General features: G+C 37.0%; 1 protein-coding gene across 7 annotated transcripts in view; it reads left to right on the top strand.

The window, feature by feature from the left end:
• Nucleotides 1–1301: 1301 nt before the first annotated feature.
• Nucleotides 1302–9888, top strand: part of MEF2C (myocyte enhancer factor 2C) — a 140742-nt gene continuing 132155 nt past the window's right edge. For all 7 annotated transcript variants that reach the window (XM_080573291.1, XM_080573300.1, XM_080573290.1 and 4 more), the window contains exon 1: nucleotides 1302–1484. The gene's annotated coding sequence lies outside the window, so the exon portion shown is untranslated. The remainder of the gene's footprint in view (nucleotides 1485–9888) is intronic.

Below are 9888 nucleotides of genomic sequence, written 5' to 3'. Positions count from 1 at the left end.
TCACCAACCTTCCACAAAGACCTCCTGTATAATTATTAAATAAAAACACTTACTTATTCAGCACTCAGCTTTTAAACCCTGAATAAGAGAAGTACATATTGAGACAGAGGTACTTAAAACGTTTCCATGGATACAGGATGATGCCAATCAGGTCCATGTTTTTATCTGAAAGGGTGCCCCTGCAGAGACATACAGCTTGGTGAGTGGTTGTTTATACAAGAAAGTAAATAGGAACCTTGTTTATTTTACAAAGAGCTCCTGACCCACATTTTTTCTCATCACGTTTTTAGACGGAACATTTTGCTACTTTTAAACAGCATATTGTAGTAAACACTTTTCAAATTTTTCACTAAAGTTGTCTAAGTTTATGACATGGTTTTCAAGCAGAAAATGGAGTACCTAGGTATGCTACTACTGATCTTGGCAAGCCTATATTGACAACTCTTTTTCTGAAACTCTGTGATAAGGCTTACACCTTTCTATTTCTATTACCAGAAGCCACTTCGAGGAACAAAAAAAAAAAAAAGGAGGGGGGGGGGGCAGATATAAATGATAAATACCCTTACCTTAATCCATTACGGACAACAACACGAAGTTTAGACGTCTTCATTCTCAGAAGACTCTCCCATTTACTTTAGCTCCCATTTTTAAAAGTGGTTGGTTCCTAGATACCCACTGCATAAGTGCTACGAACATGTAATTTTGACATCCAGTCTCTCAACACTGCATGCTTTCTAATTTTGGGAATGAGATTAATACCTCCTATTTGAGAGGTTTTAGTCTTCTAATATTTCTTTGGATAAAAAAGCACAATGAGTTAGTGAAAAGAAAGGCAATCAACTTTAATACTTAACACAGTTTAATAACCTGAATTGAAATATGTGTGTGCTGTATTTCCATTAAAAAAGTTTCCTTCCAGCCACAATTAATAGAACAAAACCCAGTCTTGTTCAGAGATTATTCTTGGAATGTAATTTTAATATCTATGTAAAGGAGGAAAGTTTTGTGCCATGTGAAAGCAATTTGGCCTTTTTTTCTTCTCGAAGAAGCAATTCCTGGTTAACACGACCGATTTGATATTTTCCACTTGAACTCGCAGCGGACTTTGAAGGGGGACAGCAGTGCTGTGTTCGTTTGCCAGCGCTGACAAAGGTCTGCTTGTCAGTGATACCTTTTACAGCTAAATTTACTCTGGAGTGACAGAGACAGGTGCACCATAGCCTGCCAGACACTTGTGCGCCCGCATCACGCAGCCTACAGGTCAACAACCAAAGGAGAAAAAGCCCAGGGCTGACGAGGAGAGGGTGAGTGAGGCAAACACAACCCAAACTGGGGGGTTTCTCTTCAAAGCCAGCTGGTCTGGCTTTATTCTACGGGAATTTTTTTTTTTTTTTTTTTTTTTTTTTACCTGACGGTTTGATCAACGAAGCCCTCAGCAGGTGCTGACGGGTACAACTTCCTGGAGAAGCAGAAGAAGGGCACTGGTGAGTTTTAATAGAGAAAATGATTAAAAATGATTTTAAGTCTTTAGAGTGGTTCTCCTTGCCGCAGCACTGGGTGACTCGGCTCCAGGCTCATGGCTATGCTCACAAAGCTTTCTTCAAGAGAAAGCAGATAAGCTTTGTAGCATGCTTCGCATTTTATTTGATATGGTGCTTGATTTTAGCTTCTGTTGCCAAGAAAAGTTTCTTGAAAGTGACTGGATATTTATAGTCGGTTTCTTTCAAGTTGTTTCTATGAATCTGAATGCAAAAAGCATACAAGATTACATACGGGAACACCAAGAGCCACAGCACTGGTGTTGTACCCTTTCCCCCCTTAAACTGCCTCCTTTAAGATACACAAATTATCCTGGTAATTTCCAAATAAATAGGAAGGCTTTGTTTCTCTCCAGACAGTTCCCAGTATCTGAAGCTTCAGCTGACATTCCAGAGCCTTACAAACTCCTTCTGAACATCAATATAAGATTACTTGGTAATAAGAGGAATGAAATTTAGAATATTTAGAACATTCTATAAAGCTCAGTAACCAGAAGATTATCAGAAGAAACTGTTTCCTTTCATTTAAGTGGAAAGGTAAATTACAAAATGGTCTGTATGAGAGTACTGCCTTGGCATAATGCTTTTTATTATGAATTTACACAATTATACTTACTTTAAAACCACAAATTATGCCCCCGTGTGTACTCTTTAATTTCTGTAAGAGCTGGGAAACTAAAGGAAGGGAAGAAGGTTTATTCTCCTAGAACAATAAGATTTCAATTAATATGAAAATGTCGGAAAATGTGACCACATGTTAAAATAAATATTTTGGAGGGGAGAAAAGCATTTTTATTATGATTTCTATTTCAAGAACTCATTCTTTTAACTTTGTTTCACAGTATTCATTACAAATTGTTGTGTTAAATTGAAAACATTTATTTAAGCAAGTAAACAGAGAGAAAACTTGACCATATGAATCTTTTTGAGTAAACAGATTCCACATCCACAATTCACATGCACATCATAGAAGACACTAATGTGAGAAAGAAGGGAATCATATGTCAATATACAGTTATACTATTTCTGTAGTGGATATTCCCCATATGTCAAAATAATGATTTATCGGCAATGGACAGACTAAGGTTAGGCCAGAAAATAATATCTGAAGCCCTTTTAAGCATCCCCTGATTTTTTTTATTTTTTTAAGCTAGACCACTTGGCATGGGACCAGTAAACCTGACAGAGAACTCCAACCTCTAGAGGTAGATAAGGCATTTCTTCATTTTGGGAGACAGAAAAAGACCAGCAGAGATCATTTTTGTTTCTGGAACGTGCTGTATGAAAATCATCACAACTTTGTTTGGTACAAGAATATCCTACTCAATCTTAGGATAAGAGACCAATAAAATAAAACATTACTAGGCAAAGTATAAAGTAAACCTCTAAATATCCAAGATACTTTCTTGGATGACGTATGAAAGGGACTGCCTTCAAACTAAGCAATGCCTGTAAAAAAATGCTGTTTTGTGCATAACATCTGTAGTATAGAAACTAAATCCCCTAAACAGCCATTAAAACCATGTGCTGTTAAATCAGAAGATTGTAAATAGTAAGGGCAGTTTCTAGAGTTAACTAGACATTGTACGTGCTACGCTAACCAAGGAAAATATATAACCTTTGCTTTAGAGCCTTTATTTCCATGAACTGTAATCTCATCAGCATTTTACTGTGTTGATTTTAAAGGCTCAGAAACAGTAATTACTGTGAAAAACTCCTGGGTAATTTCAAGAAATTCTGAGCAAGTTAGTCTATTCTGCACTGTATTTGGGAAAAAAATAATAATAAAAATATTTTGTAAAATGAAACTCCAAAACAGAGTATTTTACTTTTCTAGAAAAAGATTGTTTAATGTTGCAAAAGGTAGAGATTACACATTAGGCAATTTAAACAATTAAATTTAAATGTGTGCCCTTTATTAGTTTTTTTGCTTCTTATTTTTCTCATTGTCAGGGATAAGCATGTTCAATGAAGTTCTAAAATATTTCTGTTATTAATAGGAAATACTGAGAGTTTTTTTAAAAAAAACAGAAAAAAAATACTTATTTTACTAAAACTTCACTACTATTTCAACTAGAAGCAGAATCAACCCTAAAATACCTGGTATATGTATTTATTTCCATGCCAGATCTTCCCTGTTAACTAAGAGATCAACATCCCTTCCGCTCCCAGGTTCTTTTCAGTTGTCTATTTTGTTAACTAGCATAGTTTATTCTTCAACTATCTTTTTATCTTTTTTATTTTGAAAAGCTACAGTTGAAGCAGTTGAAGCTTTCAACCACGTTTGTTTTTTCCAGTAAATCCAAACTCTAGTGTCAGGAAGATGTCTGTATTAGCTATTCCACAGCGCATGAAAATATAAAACAAGATTTAACCACAAAGCTTTGCAAAAATATGATTTAGTGACTTTATGTTGCGTTCTTCAAAAGTTAATTCAAGGCTTTTCATACCGTGCTGCATGGTATTTTCAAAGCATATTGTGCCTTTTTCTCCTATACTTACACTGGTGAAAACAGGAAACTTTCCACTGAAGGCAACGACGTTGCACTTAGGAGTTAGATAAAAAGATGAAATTGCATTATAGAAATGATAAAAGTAGGCTGAGTTGCCTTAGAACTACTTTATAAGTCCACACTTAAAACATGAGTATTTTCCCTTTTATATTTCTTTTATGAATTTGTGTATGTAAAGTGTGTGTGTACATATATATGTGCATATATACACTTTACATTTATAACGATTTTGCCCTTTGCAGAGTAAACAAAACCTAATTCTACAAATGTATACAACTTTCTCATGGCCTTTTATTAACTCACTTTTTGTTCAAAACTCCATTGGTAATCGTTCTGCACAGCGTCTCCCTGAAAGTCAGAGGTACAGAGGCACATTAGGGAGCAATGGAGAAGGGAATCTCTCCTCCTTGCCAGTCCAGGAGCAACGCGAGCAGCCGCTGCCTCCCCTGGCTGCCTCACAAACTCTGAGGCTGCTGCAGTGGCTGCCAGCTGGCCCACCCCTGCACCCCTCTGTGGTCTCTGTGGGACACATGGAGACACCCCCAGCATCCCCATGCCACTCCCCAGGGCTGCTCACAGCTCCTCCCTGCTATCCCATTTCATCCCAGTTCACCCTGCACAAGGTAATGTGGGCTGGCCTTGAAACCTGCCCCTTGTTGAAACATACAGATGCACAGACCCTTAACTGAGTTTTCTTCTCCAGTGCAAGCAGAGACAATTTATTTCATGGTTAAATCAGATTTTGTTCCTTTGAAAGCAACTAGCATTATGTAGCAAGTTCTGGAAGTACCATTAAAGAAATTTTCAAAAAAGACAGAAACACTATGCAACTCTACACACACTGGGTTCTAAATCAAGTTCAATAAATACAGCTTACAAAGATAAACATATAGATTTAAGCTAGGGCATATCAGTTTGCTGGAAACATGTAAAATAACTGCACAGAATGAGTGAAACAGAAATTACTGCTTTGTTCGTTAATATAAATATATATATATGTGTATAGTAATGCTAGTACTACATACATATTTAAAAGCTGTGCTTGCAGTATATGAAGCTCAACCTAATGTTAATGTACCCAATGTGCTGTACCTTGAAACATGACAGCATCTATCAAGGCAAAAAATTAAAAGGTGATTAGTATAATACCCAGTAGTTAAGCAGTAATTCAGCAAAACAAACCTTTCTGTATTTGTTCTTAACAAAACAAAACAAAAAAATGCTCTCCCCCAGTAATTTTTCTCTCTCTCTCTACTTTCTTTCATTGCTATACCAACAATGATACAGAAGTATACAAAATCAATGGTTCGTATGATTTGTGCTATAGGTATCTGCAGCATTCTCCTTTTTTTGCCTTTGCTGTCTTATGTGCTGGCATAATGCAGCAAAAAAAAGTTTATCTAATATAAGTATACACAAATAGCGTTTTCCCCAGTATCAGTCCATCTCCTGTGTTTGAAATTGTGTAGAAAAATGTTTGGTAACAACAAATTAATATCATGCGCAATAATTATAAAAGTTAATGAAGAGTCTATCAATGCTGAGAAAAATAGAAGAGGTTGTGAAATAATCTACTTGCATATTGGGAGATAGTCCCTACCCATAGAATGACATGGCTACCCATTTAATTATGTGTCCTTGCACTGTCTGACTTAATTAGCCACTCACTCTTCAACCACTATGCTTTTGATAGCATTTAGATCTCAGGCACACACAACCTCACTGAAATGAGATTTTGATTTGTATTCTGGCCAAGAAACATGAGGGAACAGTTTCCCACTCTGAGCAAAGAAGCATTTGTCCCTCCATTCCTGAGAGAAACTATTCTGCAAATCATTTGAGAAGTGCTGGGTTTGATCCACAAAAAGGATGCAGGAACTACTCATTGAATCTCACTTCAATCCAGAAATTCTTAATCTGTCTATCCTGCTTAGTGATAGCCCTGCTGAAAGTATTTACACCCACATGCCCTTTTCCCCATCTTCACTGCTTCTAAATACCTGGACCCCCAAAGAACCTCCACTCTCATTTACATATTAAAAAAAAACTCCTAATTCCCTTCCAAACACACTCATATTTTCCAGGCCTTACTCCTTATCTGAGTCACCACCAAGAGGACAACACAATCATGTCCGGAGGTACTGGAGAAAAGGGGCCATATAGGCTTCTGTAGATACCAAGCATAAGGACAACAGCTTGTGCCACCAGAATGGAAACATTTAACTTTTTATTAAGAGTTCAGCAATGGAGGGGGGTAGTGACACAGTTGATGGGTCAGTTCAAAACATTTCAATATATATATATGACTGGAAATTAACCGACTAATTAAAAAATCGAAGGACGTTGGCTCTATATGGTCTGTACTTGGCTGACAAATACAGCAACCCCGAAGTTCAGAAATTTTCTCAATTTAGTAGCTAGGTTTCCTCTCCTTTGACCATGTCGGTGTAGCTGCCCATAAAATTATTGTTGAAACCAGGTGTAGCTGGGCTGATTGGCATAGGCTTGCAGAACATAACAGGCCAGAACTGGGAACTTAAAACTGTCCATATCATCCAGGAGCTGTGCAGAGATGCTCAAACTAGATCATACGACAGCAACAATAACTTCAGATAAAATACATCTAAACCAAAGTAGATATCCAAACATGACCTCTGAGGATTAGTTTCCTTTTAACCTCAGTATTTAAAGTGCTTCCATGGGAAGAGTTATAACCAATGACATCACAGCTAGAGGCTCATGGAAGTTTTAATATAGACTAACACAAGTGGCACAAGCACATCTAAAGGCTGACCCAACTATTGTGCAATTACATTTTACAGCCATGGAGGTTACAAGTTCTTCCTCACATATCAACAAGAGCTGTCAACTTTCAAACGGCCTCTCTAAAACAACTAATAAAATTTCATATTAATTACTGTTTTGATAATAGAAATATTAGTATTACAGCAGGACTTAGAAAAAGCTTAGAAGATGCATTTATAGACCAACTCTTGTGTCTGGAGCTGCTCAAATGCAAAACAAAAACAGGAACTTAGTAGTGAGGACTTTTACAAGCAAAATAAAAAGTGTATTTTCTCAAAATATCCACAAACTAACATATTACCTCTTGATATCTGTGTTATCTTTATTACCTCATTCCATACACTAATCTATTGCTTTTCTGTGCTATACTCAATTTGTGCTGCAAATATCATACAGCATACTCTGTTAAAACAGACAGGATGATTGACCTTTTAAATTTGCATATCATTTACTCAAGCTTCAGTTACGGAAAGTGGTAAGCAATTTGCAATAGATGCAAATTCTCAGAGAAACGTCCAAAAATCTGGGTGCTTATCTGAAATATAAATTTCACTCTAGAAAACTCCTGAGAATTTTTCTTCTCAAAAAAAATAAAATATATATATGTTATTTTTAAAAAAAGGCATTTCCTCTTCTAGCTAGGAATGCCATAACAGCAGCCTTTCTTGTGGTATGTTGGAATCTGCATCTGAAGCCAGGACGAAGAACCGTAGTGGCCTTCAGCAACAGGAGATGGAGTTGACCACTGTTTTGGTATACTTAGAACAGGTTTGATTTGAATTTTGTTTGAATTGTGGCTAGGGGGCCTATCCAAAACAAATCTCTACTTTGCTTGGCCCTCAAAATTATCATGAATTTCATTGTCTGCACAGATGCAGATGCTGATCTAATTTGTAGCAGCTGCAGAATACTTAATTAAGCATTTTCTAGCCATCTATGGCTGTCTGCTTCTGTATCGCATCATCATGCAGTGCCAGATAGACAAATGCTTGAGTATCACACAATTAGTAAGGGGGTGCAATCATATTTTTTGTTTTGGGTTGAGGGATTTTTGGCAAAATACCTGAAAATATCACAATACCTTAGGCAAAACCATTTCATGAAAGGATAGGGAATACAGAGCTGAAAAAAAAAAAAAAAAATCCTTCCCCCCACCCTGTTTCCCAAAATGAAGGGAGATCAAAGGAAGATTCTATGTATTCCACTGGGGGCAATCACATGGGCAAATAAATGTAGTAGTAGGAACGAAAAAAAGGCAGTTACAACCATTTCTTACAATGCTAGTTCTGAAGCTTATTTTTCAGGAACCTTTCTTCTTAGAGAGAGGTAGGGGGAACTGTCCTAGCAGAAACTTCTTTTAACTCAGCTAATGGTGAAGAGGTTTAAACCATCTACTACCGCATATATTAAAAATGAAACACAAATGTATCTTCCACTTCATCAAGCCTAGAGGTTGAGTGTGATACCAAAAGATAGATGGGGAAGTTTAGCAATAGGGACTCTTGGTGTCCTTTGCAGTTGGCGGCAACCTACCTGATCCCAGCATCCCACAGCTGCTCCAGGTCCATCTCTGTTTGGTTCAGGACAAAGACCCACCAAAGCATAGCACGTCTCCTTGGTGTACCGTTTGCCTTTAGCGACAGCAAGGATACTGCATCTCTTGGTGGGGGAGGCTTTTTCCTAATCGAGGTAGACTTCAGTCACAGTTGTATTAAACCATATGAATTACATTCCCACCAAATGTCTTGTTAAAAAAAAAATTATAAAAAAAAAAATCTAATGTTTCTGAGGCATATGAAGATGCAGAATAATCAGACTGATGAACAGCAGTTCATGCAAAGTGACAATATTTCCAAAATTGTTCTTCAAATACATTCCTGTACTTAAACCCTATTAAGATGGGGAAGTGATTCCAAATTTCCACTCTAAGCTCATATTTAATCTATTTTTATATTTTTTGCTTAGGAAAAAAGCCCATTTAGCTTGAAATTTCACCTAATTAACTTTATGTCAGAAGATATTTCTGAAAAAAAAAATAAAAGTTGAAACTTGTTACTTAGCTTTTTGGTTTGCCTGAGACAAAAGTTTTGCTCGCTTACGTCTGGCTAACACTGAAGAACTTCAAGACCCTTGATACATTTCTCCATGCAAGTCTAGACTCACATTTTTGGAGTCCCTAACAGGGGAAAGGTTAGTAGGTTAAATTCTTCCTTTAGCTACACTTAAGTAAGCTCATTGACTACAACTGTTGTCCCCCTAAAATACATATGTATATATATAAACTTTATACATTTGGTGGAATGCTGTCATAGGATGATGAGAACATTTGAATACCTTACAGAGAGGCAGTGCCCGGTACGGGAATTGGAGTTCCATCGTTTCCAAAGATTAAGTCTGAGGCAGGAATAGGATCTGGGTGACTGCTGATGTGGGCCTGAGCTTCCATTTTAGGGTCTCATCTAAAACCCATCAGCGGGCATTGGATTTCAACAGACTTCAGGGGAGTTTGGATCTGGTGCGTAAGCCCTACAGCATCCTAGTTCCACATAAAACACTAAATTTAACTTTTCCATAAAGTTGCTAACTCCTGAAAGACTGGCTATCACTAGCTCCAGATCTCTGCTGTCCAATATTAGTCTGTGTTGTCATTCACAATGTAATAATGCTATTTTTACACTTTCAGGACAATTTTAGTAATATCTAATCTTTGAAAGAAAGCGTATTTGTCTACAAAGAAGTTTCCCTTTATCTCTAGTTTTAAAACACTGTTAAAAAAGAAACAAAGCAAACACTACAGTAAAAAATTCACAGATAAAAATAATCTTTGGACAACTGTTTGTGAGGTAGTTAAAGGACAATATCAACTCGCAAGCTACAGCCTCAGAAACTGCCTTTTGTAACAATGAAACACTTCAGATTACTAGAACTGGATCAGTTTAACAAAACAAACAATCCCCCTTTTCATTGTTGACTTAGTGCATTTGGCAGCCTTTTCCCCTCTGCAATCAGTCTCTTCCCCGCTAAGGCCCTTG

Source organism: Anser brachyrhynchus (genome assembly GCF_964034855.1).
Source record: "Anser brachyrhynchus genome assembly, chromosome: Z".
NCBI lineage: Eukaryota > Metazoa > Chordata > Aves > Anseriformes > Anatidae > Anser > Anser brachyrhynchus.
Note: the sequence above shows the minus strand (reverse complement) of the source record. Positions and strands in the feature narration are given on the sequence as shown.